This window comes from Corvus brachyrhynchos, unplaced genomic scaffold, assembly GCF_000691975.1.
Source record: "Corvus brachyrhynchos isolate BGI_N302 unplaced genomic scaffold, ASM69197v1 scaffold720, whole genome shotgun sequence".
Lineage (NCBI taxonomy): Eukaryota > Metazoa > Chordata > Aves > Passeriformes > Corvidae > Corvus > Corvus brachyrhynchos.
In genome coordinates this window covers 731,445-752,784 of record NW_008235978.1, presented here as the reverse complement: position 1 = coordinate 752,784, position 21,340 = coordinate 731,445, and the positions used below count along the sequence as shown (strand labels likewise).

The 21,340-nt window shown below is 40.3% G+C and overlaps 1 protein-coding gene across 2 annotated transcripts in view; it reads left to right on the top strand.

Annotated features, from left to right (window-relative positions):
* Nucleotides 1-21,340, top strand: part of SLC44A5 (solute carrier family 44 member 5) — a 79,025-nt gene that overhangs the window by 33,694 nt on the left and 23,991 nt on the right. For both annotated transcript variants that reach the window (XM_017729351.1, XM_017729342.1), the window contains exons 3-7: nt 10,719-10,767; nt 12,209-12,282; nt 14,277-14,361; nt 18,276-18,360; nt 20,764-20,892. The gene's annotated coding sequence lies outside the window, so the exon portion shown is untranslated. The remainder of the gene's footprint in view (nt 1-10,718; nt 10,768-12,208; nt 12,283-14,276; nt 14,362-18,275; nt 18,361-20,763; nt 20,893-21,340) is intronic.

The window sequence follows — 21,340 nt, the reverse complement described above, 5'->3', positions numbered from 1 at the left end:
TTTTTCCGGGTAAAGCATTGTCAAAGACTGTATTTTAGATGCTTTTTTTCCTAAAGCATGAGAGTGTGTTTCAAGACGAAGAGCCCTTTCTAGCTGGATTAATACTTCAGAATTTGGGGAAAGGAAATATTTAACAAAACAGTTACATCAAACATAACTAATGAACAGAACTTGCTTTGTTCTAGAGTTCACCCAGTCTCCTGGGCCCACTCACTTGGAAAAAAAAGTCTTGTGGAATAGTTGAGTTTGCAGAGAAGTACTCTTCCCACACATCATACCATTTCAGAAGCATCTTGGTAGCTGTGTCTTTGCTTGGATATTCCATGAAACTTGTTGCTGCATTAGTCCCAGAGCAAGAATAAGAAATGGAAGCTGGGAAAAAAAGAGCAGACAATTTCAGCTGCAAAGAGGAATTTGGGGGAACAGCTAATAAGCGCATTGAGATGGAAACGGTAATGAAGCTCTGTACGTGACCCAAACTGCTTCGAATGTTTTGTTTGTTGTTCAGAGAACTGTAAAACTTCCACTAGCTATTGGTGACTTCGATTGCATGGCAGAATTGCAGTTCAGTGATAATTTGCTTGTAATACCTTAACTGTATACACTTTCAGTTCCCTTTCTGAGGGTAGTTGTTTGACAACTGGTGTATTTCAATACCTGCCTAATAGCCTGTGCCATCGCTACTGTTAGGAGAATGTTAGGTGTGGACCTTTGACATTTGATTATATCATGCTGGTGATGTTTTGTCTAATGTTAAGTGAACATGGACAGCATGTTAATTGTACAGTCCCCATCAGGGAAAAATATTGCAGTTTTTGGCTGATAGTCATCTGTAAGTATGATGCGTTGTCATTCACTTTGTCCTGTGGCTGTGACATGGAGTATACCATACTTCTTCAGATACATGACTAATTAGGAGAATGCAATGATAATAATTTCATTCTTAGAGTTTCATTTAGGGTTTTTTAACCACAGTAGGAAAACGGTCAGCCTTTTCCACTGAACTGTCACTGACCTCAGGATTCCTGGGCAATTCTCTTTATGTAGTGCACATGACCCGGACTGCTTGGGAAGCAAAGGAGTCTGAATGATGGGTCAAACTAAATAGCACATAGTAGTTTGGTGTGCTTGAGACCTTAAACCCTTGCCTTTCACTGTGTTGTGTTTTTTACCTCCTCTTCCTTTATTCTGTCCTTTGGTAAGACTTGCAGCAGTGGCACTTGGTCTGTGAGCAGTGCTGAATGCCCTCAGCTTCACTGTAAGTCAGCGATAGTCACTTTTGAAACATGGACTAAGTGTGAGTAGGAAACTGACCTGCACATTAAGATCTGTGCCCTTGCAGCTGTGTAAAGAAAAGGACACTTAAGTGACGAGGTGACTTGTCTCATCTACCACTTCTCTTCCCTCTTCACCCTTCCATTTTTTGCAAGTCATGAGCCAGTATCGACAGCATTAATGGCAGTCCATAAAGACTTGTACTGGCACATAAAACATATTTCAAAGGCAGCTACCATTTAGTATGGTTTATTACACAGGAAAGGAATCATAAGTGTATTTTATTATAATTGCAATTTATGTGTGCATGATCTTATAAGAAATAAGTTATACCTGAATCTTTCAAAGAGGAAAAACCCCCAGCATGCCAGTAAACCTGGTACGAGACTTACTGAAAGAGTTGTTTTTCTATTAATGTCAACCTTTTGACTTACTAGACTGCTTCAACACATTTGTGTCTTACAGTAGTAATGTATTATTTTACATTACTAGGATTATTAGGCTGTGTCCGCATAAGGAATATTACAGGTGGCTTAAAATATACCTTAAGTTTACCTAAAAAATCTTCTAAGTAAAATTAAATTGGCTACCACTAAACAGCAGTACATTTCAAACATTTATTTGGATTCTTTCCAAAATTAAGACTGTTAACCTTGAAAAGATTAGGCTTTTATATATGTTCAAGAAGTTGCTGCTTCTGAAAGGGATAGATCAGTTGTGCAGGAACTTGTGTTGGTTGTTTTTTTTTTTTTTTTATAATCCTACCCAGAATAGATGGGCAGAAGCATCAAAATCTTAACGTGATTTTTTAGACAAACATAACTGGGATGAACCTCTTTCAGTCCTACTACACCCCGTGCATTTGTTAGCAGCCTAGTTCATTGTCTTGTGCACTTGCATCTTTGAGCATCAATTAGCAGCTTGAGTACGGGGAGGCATTACTGTTGCTGAAGCCTTTTCTAGCAGTACTTTGAATTACTTGAACTGACTGATGTGCTCCAGTAGAGGGGAGCAGCGCCTGCACGTGCAGCTCCAACGGCTTGCTAATAAAACCACTATTCTCTTTAAAAGCTGTACCTATTCTAGTCACTGGCACGTGTCATTGTTGACCAAACACCAGGAAAAAACCTGAAGAAACTAATAGTTATCAAACTAGAAATAGCATTTTATTGGAGTTGAGTAATATATTGCTGACCAAATGCATGTTAGTTACTGTGCATTTTTGCTTAGCACTGTCTGTTCAGCACCTTCTGTTCTTTTACTATATTGAGATTTATTGAAGCAGCCCTTCACAGAGGTGCAAACTTGAGTGGGAGTACAGTAAAATCAGTCATGTGGCTTCACTGCATTTCTGGTTGTTGGTTTTTTTTGTTTGTTTGTTTGTTTGTTTTTTTCCTAAGAATGACGGGAAGTCTTGGGAGGTAGTTGAGTATGAGAGTTCAGTCAACCGTTAATGCTTTGCAGGAGATCAGCCTACATCTTTACTTTTACCTTGTTTGCCTGATACTGGTTATATTAAATATCTCATTCGGTAAACATTAGAGCATTGTTGCTAAGTTCTGTGATAACAAAATGGGCTGTGACTTCGTATCACAGGCGTCATTGGTTAACTGTCATATGAGATTATTCTTCTGTGTCATTGCGTACTATACAGTGACAGGGCTGACTTAAAAATGTTGGTTTTTTCGTACCAGCATGTAGTTCAGCCCTGTCTTGTACATTATCATAGGAGTGCATATAGAAGTGTACACATTTCTCACTACAGAATTCTACAGTTGATGTTTTAATCATATTCCACAGAGAATGGAAATTTCATTCTGGTCAGGATCACCACATGTAGATTCTGTTCCTTTGTGGCTTCAAAGGAGAGATTGCCTCAGGCTTTTGGCTTCACAAATTGAGTATAATGCCTTGTACTTTGTTTCACTATGAAAACATTACAGTATCAATGTAACAATGCTGAGACCTTGTAGTGCTACCTCTTCTGTTCTGCACTTTTGTGCTGTGCAGAAATACAAAAAGTACATCTTAGTAAGGATATAATTTAGTAAATTATGACTACTTCTAGAGATAGATTTCCACTTGACAAGATCAGAAATTTGGTATACAGCAGACATACAGTTTACATTTTAGACTTACATGACTTGAACTTTGGGGTGCTAGTCATATAGAGGAGGAAAGATGTGGCTACCTGTTGCATGTAAAGACTATTCACAGTAGCACAGGCTACAAAAAATGTAGCCAACAGTGCTATACCTTGTTTTCAGTAAGCAAATCATCAGAATTTTTTTTGGTTGTATTGACTTCCATATGTTTATTTCACAAATGGTGTTCAGGTGCAGCTGTTTCCCTTTTGCGTATACAGTGTAGGTTAATGCAAGCTGATAAGAGTAATTTCTCTTTGTTCAGACTGGCTTGGGTAGGTGGCCAAGGCACTAGCGATAACTTTCTATTCACAGAAAGTCCTGCCTACTTTGTGAATGTCTGTTCTGGTTGGAGAAGTCCCTGACAATCAGCTTTATTTTTAAATCTATTTAAATAGTATTTTATTGTATTTCTGCTTGCTGGGGAAAGTGTGCTAACTAGCGACACAGAAGTTCACAGTCAGTATCTCACACAGACAGCTTGCTTAACTGATCCAGGTACAGTAACATGGATAGAGATGAAGAAAACTACTATGGAAAACATGGTAATTTACTTGCTTTCTTAGGACAATTCAAAACACCTGATCTAAATCTCATGTATTTCAGCTGTGTTATTTCAGTTGACTTAAATGGGGCTGGATCTAGACTCAAATGGTTTTCTGTAACTTCTTCAATTATTAGCAATATTCTAATTTTTTCCTGCATGACATTTGCTAGTTTATTTAAATTGCACATCAAAGGTAAATTTTACATGTGTATATAGTTGATTTTTATTTTAGGTAAGTAATTTAGAGTTGTTTTTTAAAATTATTACAGTGATAAAGTGTAACAATCAACTTCATATGGTGTTTGGAGTCAGAATTGGTAAATATCTTGTGAGTTATTTCTTGTTATGATATTATACTTCAACATACACAAGTTCCATATTATAAGGCAGCCTGTAAAATAGATGTCTTATCTGCAAAGAACGAATATAATCCCAGTTTTTAACCTCAGCAAAAGGTGTCAGTCCCCCCTCACCGCTGCTTTCTTCCTTATGCCTACCAAATTCCCAAAGCTTGGAATTTGCTTTCTAAATACATTTGGAGTTTTGCAGCTGGGGAAGTGGTTTGCTTTTACCAGGAACTATGTAGATACTAGATGCATGAGTAATTCACACCCAAAAAATCTTCTGAACTTTTAAAGAATAGTAGTAATTAAGTAGGGAATTTGAATTTAATTTAGAATTAAGTTAGAAAAATTAGATTAAACAAATGGCATTTTTCTTTTTTTTTTTTTTCTTCTGTTGTTCCATGAAACTGATCACAGTTGTGATCAGCTGTGTCATATGTTTTGGTGATGAGTGTTCCAGGGATCCAGACTACTTCTGACAGTGAATTCTAGTGTATTTTGGACTTAGACTGTTGTTACCATTTCCTACCATATTCTGTAATGAATTTATAGCAAGAGCTCAGTGGCAGAGAAGGCGGTTTGAGCCATGTTACTCTACACCATGCTGCCATAAGCATAGAGATTGCTGGTGTGAGGAACAGTTCTTTGAAGAAGTTTGCAGTACCACAATAATCTTACAGCTGTTAGTGGCTGTTACTATCTCACAGCGTCCATCTTCTTGCTTGTTGGAGAAGAGAATCTCCATTTGAATCAGAGCTCCCTTTCTGGAGTGCTTTGTTTTTATCCTCTTACTTACTAGATCCATTTGGCTGTCTCTGTGCTGAGATGTTACGTTTTCCTGTTCTCTTCCCAAGAGGTATTCGTGTAATCCTTTCTTAAAAGCTTAGGGTGATGAAAATTCCAGTGTATGTTCCAGTGTATAATTGTGTCCTGAAAGATTTCCTAATGCCTAATATAAACCATCTTTGCCATAAATGAAGTTAGCTTCTCTAACTGGTAGAGAAAACAGAACTACTGATCATTGTCAGTTTTGTATGGTGATTGGAGACTGTTATTTTGTGCTGCTTTGCTTAATCACAGGCTTTGAAGTTGCATTCATTTACGGCTTTCTGTAAACCTCCCAGTATCTTCTTTTTAATTAGTCCCTCCACTCTCTCCAATTTGTATCTTCTGAAATTCTGGTGCCATGATCTAGACATAGTTGTTCATCTGAGGCCTCATGTGTTCCCAAGCACAAGGAACGGTGACTTTTTTTGCAGAGGTTGTTGGCTGGCTCATTCTCTCTTCGTAGTGTGCTGTAATCCTTTAGGATTCTTCTCAATAGTGGTTTTGAATGCAATTATTCTGTATGGATTTCGGAATGGAGTTTGTCTTTATAACTTTTGTTACTTTACAAAAATCACTTTGAAGTGTTGTTTATCAAAATCCATTTTGATAAATACTTCTGTCTCCAGAAGTATTTTAACACTTGTCACCTGCACAGTTTCAAAGTGTTCATTCTACTTCATTGTTCGAATTTTTAAGGAAAACACTGAATAACTTTGGAGAATAAGTTCCTCTAGTAGTGGGATTAAGCTAACTACTAAAATTCAAGAGTGAGAACTTGGAATTTTAATGGATGACTAAGTAAAAATGTTTGTCCATAGAAGCAAATAGACTGTAAGAAAGAATTGTTAGGAATGGACTGGGGTCAGATAGAAAGAGTCATTCATTATAGGATTATATAAATGACATCCCGTATTTGTGGTGAATATCCTGTGCTGTGCTGTTCTGGCCCCTCCTTTCCTAGTGATCTGTAGTAGCACTGTAAAAGGTAAGAAAAGGAATATAAGCATCACCAAAACTATGAAATGGCTTGTGTACAAGAAACATTTGAGCAGACTAGGACATTTAAGTGTAACAACTTGTAACATTTTTGGTAGCATAACATGCTGCCATGTTACAAAGTACAGTTATAAACTGACTGACTGCAAGCTTAAAACAGATAAAAGGAGGTAGCACTTCAATGCCTGATTAACTTGTAGTACTCTGGGATGTAGGGCATTGCAGATTGCTAAAGTATATGCAAGGTAAATAGAGATTCATTGAATCTCAGTTTTTCAATGAATTAAAAAAAAATTCAGTCACAGCTATTAAATGCAAATTGAGTACTTTTAGTTAAGAAAAATGCAGTTGCAAATCTCTGTAATATCAGCGTTAGCCAAATACTACAGTGTTTGCCTTGGCGTTGCATTCCTCCTCAGATATGGTTCCTTTTAAGATTCAGGGTGTGGGTTCAGTGGATTTTTTTGTGTGATCTGGTGTGGCTGTTCTTCTGTGCTAAACAGGTCCTGTATGAGCAATGAACAGAGGTTCAACTTCAATGTGCCTTAAGGCCAGAATTTGTCCATAGGCCATGATGTAACAGACAGATTTGTTCTGGTGGTAAATTATTTTGTAGTAGGAATATTTATTTTGTAGACATTTGTGTTCAAAAAGATTCATTCAATATACAGGTGTTGGCCCAGCATTAGGTATTGTGTGTGGTACACTTGATTTCCCAATCATGTATCACAGCATAGCTTCTTCCACTCCCCAGCATTGCTGTCATACGTCACTTCTCTAAAGTTTTAATTTTTTGGTCTCTTCTGTGTTAAGATACTTCTGTTGTAGGAGCTTGCTAAGGTGGATGTGAACACCTCACATGAAGGGCGAATAGGATTTTATTAACTACTGTGTTTATTGTACCGGTCTGTGTGTATTTTGATAAAGTTTTTCTGATACAAACCAAGAACAAAGTCTGGCATTTAGTTAATAAGTAAATTCTGCTTTTGAGAAGTTGCTGAAGAAATAGAAGTTCTCTAATTGATGAAAATAAGTATTTTTCTTTGGGGCACAGGGGAGGAAATTTAGGCTGGTAACACCATGTAATACCAGGGATATTCAGAAGAGAAGATCCTTAAGAAAGCAGTGAAAATGAACTCTGAAGCAGTAATTTGTATTGTAGTGTTGACATTTGAATGAAGAAGTAATTTTTCATTGTACAGAGTTTTGTTCAGTAGGTCTTCATAATTACTGAACTTTGATAAGAAAAAGTCCCGTAAAGCTGGATAGATAGCTTCAAAAGGAAAAATCCTAATTTTGGTCTGATGAATGGAAAACTGCTTGTTTCTCTTCATACAGTAGCTCAAAACTTGAAAATTCAAATTTGACCGTAATCTTTTGTTACTCTTTACCAAGTGAGATCATACTGTAATTTCTCTTGTTCAGTTCCACATTGGGAGCACAGGTTGGTGGGTTAGTATTTGGTAGGTTTTTAGTATAGTTTTTTTTATGTGTAGAGTAAATCAGTTGGAACTATGCTAACCATGATAGCCACATTGAAAAGATGCATCATGTTTGATTCCTTCCATCTGTAAGCTGTGGCCAGATGTTACTGCCTGTTTCTACAAGGAACCTGGCTTCACCTTCTGATCATTCTGAGATTCATTGAAAGCAGCAACGATCTCACGGATGTATGCATAACCAACTTCAAAACCTGGTTTTCTTTCTGCCCTGGGATATGTGGTGGGTACAGTCACTTGAGAGTTAGAGAAGGCACTTGAAGCATGTGCTCTTCTGCCTGCTTTGGAGCACTGTACCTCATCTCCGGCTTTGCAGAAGCTGCTGCAGTTACACCACCTGATAGAGGATAGTGTAGAGCAAAATCAGCATTGCATTTCTGCAGTCTCCAGTTGTGCTTTGTCATCTGATAAGCCCAATTCAAAATGGGGAAAACCTGCATCTCTGTGTCTATAAAGTCCTGTAACATAAGCAGTAGGAAATAAGAATAATTCTGAAAGACCTGTAAGTATAATGTTAAGTACAGACTGGGGAATGTGATGCTCCAAGGCAGCCTTGGCTCCAGTGACCATGAGGTGGTAGAGTTTGAGATCCTCAGGGCAGTGAGGAGGGCATGCAGCGAGCTTGCTGCCCTGGACCTTAGGAGAGCAGATTTTGGCCTCTTCAAGGACCCATGGGATAGAGCCAGGAGGGCAGAGTGGTCCAAGAACGCTGACTGATTTTCAAGGATCACCTCCTCCAAGCTCAGGAGCAATGCATCCCAAAAAGGAGAAAATTGGGCAAAAATCACAGGAATGGGTGGATAAGGAGCTGCTGAGCAAACTCAGAGCAAAAAAGAAGCTTTCAAGAGGTGGAAATGGAGACAGGTGTTGTGGGAGGAATACAGGGATGTTACATGGTATGCTACAGACAAGTTTAGGGAAGTCAAGGCCCACTTAGAATTGAGTTTGGCCAGGGATGTTAGGGAGAACAGGAAAGGCTTCTATAGACGGGTTGCAAGCAAGAGAAATACTAGATATTATGTGGGCCCTCTCCAGAAGGAAATGGGAGACAACTTCTATGCCTCAGTCTTCAACAGCAAGTGCTGCAGCCACCCTGCCCAAGTTGGGAAATGCAAATGCAGGGACTGAGAGGATGAAGACCCTGAGCTCACTATAGAAGAGGATCAGATTTGAGACAATCTAAGGAACCTGAATGTGCTCACGTTCATGAGACCTAATGAGATTCATCTGTGGGCCCAGAGGGAGCTGGCAGACAAAGTTCCTAAGCCACTGTCCATAATTTTTGAAAAATTGGGATAGGTGAAGTTCCTGATGATTCGAAAAATGGAAATATAACCCCCATTTTTAAAAAGGGGAAGGCAGAAGACCTTGGAAACTACAGACCAGTCATTCTCACCTCTGTGCCAGGCAAGATTGTGGAGCAGATTGTCCTAGAAACTATGCAAAGGCACATGGAAAACAAAGAGGTGATTGCTAACAGCCAACATAGCTTTATGAAGGGGAAATTGTGCCTCACAATTTTGGTGACCTTCTCTGGTGGGGCTGCAGCATTGGTGGATGGGGCAGAGCAGCTGGCATTGTCTGCCTGAACTTGTGCAAAGCATTTGACAGTGTCCCGCATGATAGCCTGGTCCCCAAATCAGAGAGACATAGATTTGATGGATAGACCACTCGGTGGCTGGGTGGTCACATGCGAAAAGGTGTGGTCAACAGCTCATTGTCTGTGTGGAGACCTGTGACGAGTGGGGTCCCTCAGAGGTTGGTACTAGGGCTGATACTGTTCCACATCTTTGTCAGCAACGTGAATAGCAGGGTCGAGGCACCCTCAGCACATTCGCTGATGACACTGAACTGTGTGCTACAGTCATGTGCTGGGGGAAGGGATGGATCCAGAGGGACTTGGACATGGTTGAGATGTGGCCAATGGAAACGTCATGAGTTCAACAAAGCAAAGTACAAGGTCCTACACCTGGGTCATGGAAATCCCAGACACACTAACAGGTTGAATGTAGAAGTAAATGAGAGGAGCCCTGGGAGGAGGATGAAAAACTCAAAAGGAGCCATCAGTGAGCACTTAGAGCCCAGAAACCGATGGAATCCTGGGCTGCATCCAAAGGAGCATGGTCAGCAGGTCGAAGGAGGTGATTCTCCTCCTTCACCGTGCTCTTGTGACGTTCCACCTGGAGTACTGTGTACAGTTCTAGTGCACCCAAAATAAGAAGTACGTGGAACTGTTGAAGCAAGTCTAGGGGAAGCCATGAAGTCAGTAAGAATTGGAGCACCTCCCCTACAAAGACAGGCTGAGAAAGTTGGGGCTGTTCAGCCTGGAGAAGAGATGGTTACATGAAGACCTCTTAGGAACCTTTCAGTATCTGAAGAGGTAGTACAAAGAAGCTGGAGAGGGATTTTTTTATCAGCAACTGTAGTGACAGGACAAGGAATAATATGTACAATTTGAAAGAGGAGAAATTTAGGTCAGATATTAAGAAGAAATGAGACATGAACAGATTGCCCATGGAGGCTGTGGATGCCTCAACCCTTGCAGTGTACTAGGTCAGGTTGGATGGGGCTCTGAGCAACCTAGTCTAGTGGGAGGTGTCCCTGCCCATGGCAGGAGGCGTTGGGACTAGATTATATTTCAAGTCCCTTGCAACCCTTTAACATTCTATGATTCTAGAGAAAAATGAGAAGCACATAGCCTGTAACTGCGGAGAGGTAGGTTCATTTACTCACTGTCAAACACACTTAGCCAGTGACTGGGAGACATAATCCTTGTATCTCAAATAGATTGTGAACCTATGCATAGGCGTAGTCATAGGATGTATATTAAAGGTAATTTATCATGTGGTAAATGTGAGGCCCTCAATCTTTATACGTTAGAAAAAAAAGCTTTAGTCTCACAGACAAAACCTAGGTAATTTTATTGGTGAGTTACTGGTATTGCCCGCATGAAATGATTTTAACAAAACTGATTAAATAGGAATATATGGAAGATGTTCTTCAAAGTCTGATGTTAACATCCCTCTCTGAACAGATTTTATTTTAAATAAGGACATGTTTTTATACTGTTTTATTTTAAATGCAGGTGAACCAAGGAAATTTGACCCGAAGTTCAGAGGACCTATTCATAACAGGTAAATATTGTAACTCATTCTGTTAAATTCCTTTGGTGAACAGGGGGTAAAAAATTTTGTTAGCAAAACTTGTAAATTTGATTCTGCAAGTCTTCTAAATCCAGAACACCATCTTTACTACCCTTGAGGATGTATGATTAGTGGGGAGTATTAAGCTGGGTTCTCTTAAGTCCTTTTATTTTGTGTGGCTGGTATTGACTAGAATCTGCCATTTTACCTTGTGTAGTAGTTCTGATATACTTCTTTGTGACAGCCTCCTACCAGAACCACCTGGCTGGACTTCACTTAGTTTTATGAAATGTGGATTGAAAGCATGTTACCACTTAGAAGGCTCATTAGTTTACAAGCAGAGCGAAATTGCTCAGAAAGCATCTAAGGAAATCATAGAATCACTAAGGTTGGAAAATGCCTCCAAGATCATCAAGTCCAACTTTTAATCATGGGCAATTTTTCAGTGTTTTTCCGGATTTAGAGAGCTAAGTTCTAAACTAGCATCTGCTGTCCTTATCTACTGAGAAGAATAAATTAGAGAACCACAAGTTACTTCAGTTTTATCATTCTCAAGAGAAAATTTATGACAGAGAAGAACACTGCAGTCTTGTCATACTATCATTTGAAGACACATACTGTTCTTATCTATGCAGGATGTATTCCTTCCTTTCTGAAAGCTAATAATTTTAGAAATAAATAGAAATACTTGTTTAGGGAGTTCGTCCCAATTTGTGAAGTATCTTTATGATACTGCCAGTGTATCAAGCCAAGCTTGACCGGTGTCAGAACTGCTTCTGAACAGAGAATGGGAAAAAGAGAAGCATTGTTTTAGCATTGCTTCTTCAACTTCGAGCAGTTGTCCTATCTTCGATTACTGTCATATTGACCCTGGATCCTGTACCACCTTGGCCTCACCAAAAGTTTATTTCAGTGAGATGATAAAGCTGTGCCTCTCTAGAGAAGTGTCCACACTTGGAAACACATTTCAAGTTCTCCAACTGTTTAAAAAACCTGCTCTCTTTATCTCTTTTATGGTAAAAATGTTTCTCTGTAAGAGGAAACATAGATTGGAAAACAGAAAGAATGTCAGTTGCTAAAAATGACAGTTCTGAGGCAGGTGTCCTGTAGTACTTCTTGCCACTTACACGATCACTTATATGATAAGTGATCTCATGGGTTCAGTGTTGTAAGGTATTACTTGTTTCAACAATATTTAAATCTGTTCCTCAATATGTTCTCATTGTCTACAGTGAAAAAAACATACACGTTTATTTGCTGGTCTTGTTGCAAAAACAGGACCTTACACCTCAAACATCAGTTTGTGACTAACACTTCTGCAAAGTGCTGGTGCAGACATCTTATTCAGATGTTAAAATACCCTATGACAATCAGTGGTTTTGGAGTCATATTAAACACGTTATTTCTACAAAGTGTTTCTTCTTGCCCCTAGGCACTGCACAGACATTATTTGCTGTGTGATCTTCATAGTTGTCATTCTGGGTTACATTGCATTAGGAGTTGTGGGTAAGTAAACACAGGTATAGTAACTCATTTTCCTATGGAGGGGAAGCAGCTTTGTGAATGTTAGAACTTTTAATTGAAATGTCCCTTTTGCTTATATTTGTGCAAAGCTTTCCAATCAATAAGTAATGCCTTTCATAGAAGCAAATAATAAATTAACATTCAGTATCTGTTGTAATTCACAGAATCACACACTGAGTAAGGCTGAAAGGGACCACAGTGGGTCATCTGGTCCAATATCTTTGCTCAGAAGGGTCATCCAGAGTGTATGGCACAGGATTGTGTGCAGCTGGTTCTGGAATATCCCCAGTGAGGGAGACTCCACACCCTCTCTGGACATTCTGTTCTAGTGCGTGATCACTGCACAGGGAAGAACTTCTTCCTCATGTTCAGGTGGAACTTCCTGGGCATCAGTTTCTGCCTGTTCCTCTTGTGCCATTGTTGGGCATCACGGAGCAGAGTCTGGTCCATGCTCTGCCCCTTCCCTGCAGATGCTGACAGACAGGGATGAGGGCCGCTCTCAGATGCGTCTCCTCTCAAGGCTGAACAGCCCCAAGCTCCCTCAGCCTTTCCTGGTCAGGGAGATGCTCCAGTCTCCCATCATCATCTCCACAGCCTCGCTGAACCCGCTGCAGGAGCTCCATGTCCCTCTTGTCCTGAGGAGCCCAGACCTGGACACAGCACTCCAGAAGTGCCTCACAGGACTGAGCAGAGGGGCAGGATCACCTCCCTGACCCGCTGGAAATGCTCTTCCTGAAGCACCCTGGGGATCCTATTGGCCTCTTGGTCCGCAGGACAAACTGCTGGCTCAGGGACAGCTTGTTGCCCCCCAGGGCCCTCAGGCCTTTCCCTGAAAAGCTGCTTTTCTGCAGGTAGTTAGGGAGAAGTTCAAAGATTAAAAAAACCCTAAAGATCGAGTGTGTTCAAAAAGATGACATGGTTTGATAAGTTTGCAATCATAAAGCAACTGATGGAAAGTTTCAGGCAGCAAAAGCTAGAGAAAGTTTGGGTTGAGAGCAGCCCTGAGGAGAAGTAATTGGCAATGCTGATTGATGAGGTTTGGGCATGAGCCAGCCATGTACACTTGCAGCCCAGAAAGCCAAACATATCCTGGGCTGTGTTGAAAGAAGTGTGGTCAGCAGGTCGAAGGAAGGGACTCTTCCCTTCTGCTCCACTCTTGTCAGACCCCATCTGCAGTCCTGCATCCAGCTCTGGGGCCCCCAGCACAGGAAGGACATTGACCTGTTGGAGCAAGTCCAGAGGAGGCCATGGAAGTGCTCTGAGGACTGGAGGACCTCTGCTATGGAGGCAGGCTGAGAAGTTGGGGTTGTTCAGTATGGAGAATGGAAGGCTCCAGGGAGTCCTTAGAGCCCTTTCCAGTGCCTAAATGGTCTCTAAGAGAGCTGGAGGGACTTAGCACAAGGACATGGAGTGACAGGACAAGGGGAAATGGCTTCTAAAACTGACAGAGGGCAGAGTTAGATTGGATATTAGGAAGAAATTCTTCCCTGTGAGGGTGGTGAGGCCCTGGCACAGGTTGCCCAGAGAAGCTGTGGCTGCCATCCCTGAAGTCTTCAAGGCCAGGCTGGAGGGGGCTTGGAGCAGCCTGGTCTAGTGGAAGGTTCCCATCAATGCCCTTGTCATTGTCTGTGAACACTCAGATTTGTATACATAGTTAGCTCCTCTTCTTTCATCTTGTAATAACCATTATTTTATAAGTCCATGACATCATATTTTGGATACCACCCAGATATGTGTGCTCCGAAGGTAAAAAGTGAACTGGATTGCTTTCTTACAGGTTAATCCATATCTTCATTCAGCTACTGTGCCTTGTATTTTAGTTTTTCATTAGGAAATCGACTCATCAGTGTTCTTCAGTGGTGATCAACAAAGTATAAAATGGTACTTTAGAAGTGATACATTTTCATGCTAGCTAGTTTTAATCATTAACTGTGTACACTTGACTAAAATGTTAAGAGGTACTGTATATTTTGCAGCTTGGGTGCACGGGGACCCCAGGAAAGTGATTTATCCAACTGACAGCTATGGGCAGTTCTGTGGTCAGAAAAATACCCTCAATAAGTGAGTATTAAATCCATTCACATACCTTTATTACTCGTGCACTGTGAATAAGATGCGACGTTCCAATTCTCTCTGTCGAAGAGACAGTGACACTCTTACTGTATTTATTCCAAATAAAGTTCAGAAATATATTAGTTTCTCAGTGCAAATCCAGATCCAAATTATTACTGTAATGCAGTTGTTTGTGTCATTTAGAGAATATTTTATAAGGTATCAATATAACTTGAAGATTGTGTGAGCAGTTGCGTAGAAAGTGACTAGCTGGCACAGCTTCTAACTGCCAAAGTTTGGGTAATTAATAACCTGTTGAGTAATTCTTCATCTACCTTGGGATAAGAGTAGTCCTAAGGCATTGTAGCCTGGTTTATAGTTTTTCTCAACATGCACCAAATAACAGAAAAGTCTGTAGTGAAAGGCTCTTGGTTTTTTTCTGGTGCTTATCTGGTGCCAGTAGAGAGAAGGCTGAGTAGTCTGGGAGATGGGCAACTGTAACCACACCCTCCTTGGATAAACAGGAGATAAATAGAGCCAAATGGCTCTATTTACTTACCTCTGTTTTCCAGTCTTTTTAGATTTGGAATTGTAAGAGTTAAATTAATTAGTTGATACCAACAGAGCACTTACACATGAAAATAGCTGCTCAGGGAAGAAAGATGTTGCATCAATATTTTCTCTGAAAATCTTATGTGGTTTATGAAACAGAATTTTTAAAAAGGTTTGCTTTTTCACTCACCTTCTTCCTTTCAAAAGGTAAGTTTTAGGCACCCTTGTCATGCCCTTGTCATTCTCAAGAAGCTGGATGTTACGCTAGTTTTTCATAACAACTCTTTGCATCTTCTTTCTTTCCCCATTTTGTTTTCTGTGGAAAAAAAATGATGAAGCCACTGTCCAAAGGCAGTTCAGAAGGGGAGGAGCAGGAAACAGAGACTGGAACAGAAGCAGAGCTAGGACTACATATCTTCTCAAGTTTTTTTTACAGAGGAAACAGGCTAGTGCAAGAAAACCTGTTCCACTCTTTGACTGTCCTTCACAGCAATTGTTGAGAGTCAAACTTCCTGAAGAGGAAAAACAAGGAGAAAAAGTTGTAGTGATGTGTGTTCCCCTCACTACACCCCTTCTCTGCTCCCTGCTTTGCTGCCAATTTGTCCTTGTCCCCTCTGTCGCCAGTAGGAAGTAGTGGACAAATGGCTTTTGGAGTCTCAGACACGTAGCTTCAATATCCTGTGTGATGTGGACCCAGGTGCTTCTTTCTGATTCTTACCATTCACTCCCATTCCCTCTTTCTCTTTGTTCCTTGAGTCTTCTCTTCAGTTATTTCTTACACTGTGGTTTTTGGTTTGTATTTACAAATGACCCTCCCTATATAGGATTGCTGGAGAATAGTACAGCTAGTGAGACTGCACTTTGGCATTTATTTGGTACATTGAGGAGATTCTTATAAAAATACAAACCAGAAGGCACATAATACAACCTACTGGAAAAGTGAGAGTGTTTATGCCAGTAGGCCAGGACACCCCTCTGAATGAGTCCCTCTAGTCCCTGGAGTTGGGCTGTGGATGTACTCATGAGGCTTTCGTCAATACCATTGTTTTTCAGATTCCCTGAAAGTAAGCAGTGTGAAAGGCTAACCCAGTACTATCATTTTCCAAAGTCCCCAAGGGTTTATTCTGAGACATTTTTCTTGGAAAGTAATCACAGTCTTCATGTTTTGAATCTTGTCCTTGTAACAAGTATTTTCAACAATCTCACTGAGGAGTAGAAAAGACAACCTAGAAACCAAACCAACATTCACAGCTTATGCAAAAACCCATTTGAACTCCAGTGAATGCCGTGCAGTCAAATAAATTCTTTTCGTATTGCCATGAAAGTCTCTGTTAAATCTCTTCATGTCTTCTTGTAATCCGTCCATTAGTTGCCGTGTAATCTCTAAACTTGTTTTTGCCTTCTACAGAGCATAATGTACTAATGGAATACAACACAGTTTCGTTATACAGAATACAGACCTAATTCTCAGTGGCTGTTTTCATGTGTTGTGTATATGTTTAAACTTTCTTTTCTGCTGTCAATACCAGCAAGTGGGCTAAGAAAAAGAAAAAGACTTCATTAATGGTTTTGAGCAGCTCACAGATCATAAATACCATCAAGAAACTATTGAAGAATGATTATGTTTCAGTCCAAAATTGTGTTCTACTAATTTGAAGAAATAGCAGCTAATGGTATTTAATTGGTTTTGCCAGGATGCATCTTTTCTTAAACAGTGCATAGCAGAATATACTTCAGTGAAAACAAGTTAACCTTGTAAAATGTCAGGCAGTTGAGTTAATTCCAGTCTTAAAGGGAGCTTGAATGTGCAGTGGTGCTGTTTAATGGCTTTGAAGGCATAGCCATTTTCAGCAATTGGTGGGAGTCACATGCTGGTGGGAAAGCAGAGGATATGTCCTGGACTGGGGGATACAATGAGAAGTAGAAGCAGGACTGGTATTGAAGCAGGACAGATAGAAGAGGGGCAGCCTTGTTAGCCCAAGCACCCTATTACTGCCATCCTGCTCACAAGACAGAGCTCCCACTGTGCTGCATTGCCATGGTGAAGGACAGTGGGGGCTCATACACTGCTTTGTGGGGTCTCTTCACAGAAGCGTAGAATAGCCTGAGTTGGAAGGGATCTTAAAGCTCATCTCGTTCCAACCCTCATGCCATGGCCAGGGACACCTTCCACTAGACCAGGTTGCTCTGCTCAACCTGATCTTGAACACTTCCAGGGATAGGGCAGCCACAGCTGCTCTGGACAACCTGTGCCAGGGCCTCAGCACCCTCACAGCCGAGAATTTCTTCCCACTATCCCATCTATACCTACTCTCTGTCAGTGGGAAGCCATTCCCCCTTGTCCTGTCACTCCAGGCCCTTGTAAATAGCCCCTCCATGTTTTTTTGTAGTCTCTCTTCAGGTACCAGAGAGCTACAGTTAGGTCACCCCTGAAGCCTTCTCTTCTCCAGGATGAACAATCCCAATTCTCTCAGCCATTCCTCATGGGAGAGGTGGTCCATCTCTCTGATCAACTTGGTGGCCCTTCCTAGTCCATAGGTGGGCATATGCACCATTATTCCTTACAGGGACACTGCATAACCCTGACTAGCTGGCTTTGAAGTCTTGTTTGAAAAGGGCAGGACTACTGCCATATTATCTTCACTAGAGCTGTCTGATAATTTCGTGACATAGTGAAGATTAGCAGCACATTTTGCTGTCTTCCAGACCCAAGTCTTTAAATCAAGAGATCTTGGGGTCCTCAGTTTCCAACAAATCCAGACTGAAGTGACAGCTACCACAAGGCCCCAAGTTCAAGTAGATGTCAAGTATGTGGGACTGACAGATTGACCCTTATTTATATCAAAGGGGATCTTGTCAGTGGTATTAGTAGATGCTATTATCATTCTGTTTTCTGGGCAACTGCTTTTGGTTTCCAGGCATAAAAAGCTTTTAATTGATTTTGGTGCCACCTTCTGATCAATAAAAATGAGGCAGCTTTTACAGTGAAGCATTTGCTGATGGTGAGTTTGCGTGCAGTGCATACACAGAATATTTGTGGCACAGTGACTATGGTGTTTTTGCAGGGTTATTTTACAGACCTCACCCTTTCAAGGCAGGACTACAGATACATGGATTATTTCAGCTTAAAATCTTGCTGCCAAAAAAAGCTTGTCAAAATTAGCGTTCTTTAGAACAAATACTTCTGGTTTCATAGATGTCTTAATGTGAAACATTCAGGGTCTGCTTGGGATTTTGTTTGGTCTTATGTTTGCAGTATGGATGTTCACAGTAGTAGAATTAAATATCAATGTATGCTATAAGTTTTGGAATGGTAGGATGTATAAGCACCAATATTTATGATGATAATTATCTTATATCCAATTCCATAGGAACAAGACCATTTTGTTTTACTTCAACATTCTGAAGTGTGCCAGCCCCGTTGTGTTAATAAACCTACAGTGCCCTACAACACAGGTAAGCGAAAATGTAGAGATAAAATACTTTCCCTGCACCCTAGTCATGGTGCTTAAAAATGAGACATCTATTTGTTTGGATTTAAAAATTGTTGCTCATGTCCTTCAGAATATAACATGATTGTTTTATAGATGACTTGTAGTATACACTCTGTGTAGCCTGTGAGAGTCAGAAAAATGAAATTGAAATGCACAAGATTGTGTATTTTGGATAAGAGTAGACAAAAAAGTCTGCTGACTTGAGTACAGCAATTTGTTACTTATGAATTCATCGCAGGCAACTATCCAGTAGTATTCAGTGCATGCAGAAAATATTGATTGATACCTAAGATTTTCAAAGCTAGACATGTTCAAGAAACTGCACAGTGCCAGTGACAGGAGTATCTGGGTGTGGTTGGAGCCTATAGCACTTTCAAAAGCAAAGATTTTGAAAGCTGCTTCTTGCCTTATGCCATAATTTGTACTCCCTTTCTTCTGCTGTGACTCCTCATGAAGTTGTGAAATAAACCCAGTCACTGTATTTGTGTGGGTTAAAATTAACCTCCTGATCTTTCTTACAAGACCGTTTTCCTGACCATAAAACATGGAAATCTCCAACAAGAAAGAGCAAGAACCATCTTAACACTGGCTAGTTGCTTTCAGAATGAAAACTTGCTCCATCAGCTGCAGATTGCTTCAAGAATCTGTCCACATGCAGACACTGACACTCTTACCCTGCAGTCTTTAGACTCTCTTACTAGAATAATTCAGTCTGTTCAGAAATACAAGGTCATTGTGTGGGATTTGACTGGTGCGGTGGCCAAGTTGGCGATGGCCATGAATCAAATAGGGTGAAATACTTGTTGAAGAAGAGTTTTTGGGAGCAGTGTAATTATTTTGTTGATTTTCAAATATGCAACAAGTCCAAAACTAAGAATGTTTTTGAATGCTGTTTGTTACTGTGGATGGTTAAATTCCTGGTCTTTTTGGAAAATGCTGAAGAAATGTTTGTTTGATAATTCGTCTTTTGAACTGCAAACAGGGTCCTTCATACCTGTCCTATCCATATAAGTAGCAGGAGAAAAAAGCCCCAAGAACTAACATGAGAAGAGCTTCAGTTCTCGAATAAGACTGGATTTGCAAACTGTTATTACAGTCCATTGGATCCATAGGCAGCACATTTCACTGCCTGTTTCATAGATAGGAAACAGTTCATATTAAAGTGTGTACTTTAACATTAGTCACCTGTTGTCCCAACAAGGACAAAACTCTTCTTTCTTTGTTCTTTGGCCTGTGGGTAGTCTGTAGGACTGAAATACTCATCTAGAAAGACCCTCTTGCAGCATCTGCCCTGTACTAAGGATTAGTACAAGATCTTTTCCCAAAATTCCTTTAGGTGAATTACATATGGCAGAATGCCCTTGACATGAAAGACCATTTTGTGCATGATGTCTCTCTGGTACTGGGACAGCAGAGCTTTGCAAAGGGTGTTTGGATACTACAGCTTTGGAAACAAACTGCCTTCTAGAAAAGGCTGAAACTTGCTGTGAAGATGGAATTCAAACCACCTCACAGTCTTTAATGCTGAGGAGTCAGAATGTCTATCCACTTCTGTGATTCCAGTGAGCAGCAGAGCAGAGTCTGTTTATTGAGGCAGCCACTTCTCCATATCCTAAATCTAAATCACAACTTCTGAGTGGATGCATTCAATAAACCCCAGTCATCACCTGATTTCTCACAGAAATCCAGCTTATAATGGCTGTACCTTGAGTCATGGGAACTTCATTCTTGACATGTGCATCCCCTGGCTTTGTAACTAGGGGAGAGCCATTCTTAGTCAGCAGTTAAAAGTCACTTTTGAGTGATTTACACCTAACTGACTTGACAATATTTGTAGAGATGTATTTGACTGAAGAGGTTGTGTAGAAGGGTGGAATAACATTACCTAAGACTTTTGATTTTATTGAGACTTTCTTTAAAGAAAGTTCTCCTTACGCATGTAATAGAAAGGAATTGCATGTATCCTGTGAAAGTAGCTGTCACACCACCTTGCTCATATACACTGCTGCTGATAGGTGTAGAGAAGGACCTGACAGGTTTTTTCTTGCTGTCCAAAAAAATAAATAATACTCTTTTCAGCAGACTGAAAGCTCTTCTTATCTACCAGAATGTGTAGAACCTAAGAAGATACAGAGAGGGGCTTGGTATGCCAGATATGAGGAGAATGCACTTTGAAAGTGTTTTCTATCAAAGAATTCTAGAAATATTCATTTAGGGAATCAAAAGGACAACATATGTCCCTTTCTAAATCCTGCAGTAAATATTACTGAAGGCAGTGGGATTTTCCTTGCTTTTTCATTACACCAACTTTCCTTACCCTTCTCTACCCAGAGTGTATCTTTACTTACTTTTTTCTTTCTTGCAGCTTTGTGTCTCAAAGTGCCCAGACAGGTTTGCAACCTACATTGATGTTCAGGCTTCCTACAGATATAGACCAGATCAGTGGAATTACTTCAGGCAGTTCTGCAAACCTGGTTTTAACAATCCTCGCAAGGTGTGTATGTATCAGTAGATGATAAGGTACATTTTTTCTTCAAGCAGTATGTAATATGCATGATTTTATTGAGCTGCATCAAAGATTCGAATTATTCTGTTTTCAGCATATAAGGAGATGTCCCATTTATGGCATTTGACAGTTGTTTAATCCGGGGTGAAGGTCTTGAATGCACACTAAAGCTCCCACTCTTCAAATGATTGTTGTTTGCTTAATAGACTATCTGCAGCTACTCGTGTAGTTGCAGTACTGTGGCAAGCAGTATCCTTTAGTACTTAGGTACCCCACAGCAGTAGAGTGGAGTGTCTCAAACCAATTCTTAAGGCTCCTAAATCATCTATAGCTACTTAGAAAGTTAGCTAAGAAAATTAATCTATCCTTCATGTAATTGATTTTGCATTCAAATGTACTGTATTGCTTCTCCCATCTTTAAAATGCCTTGAAATTC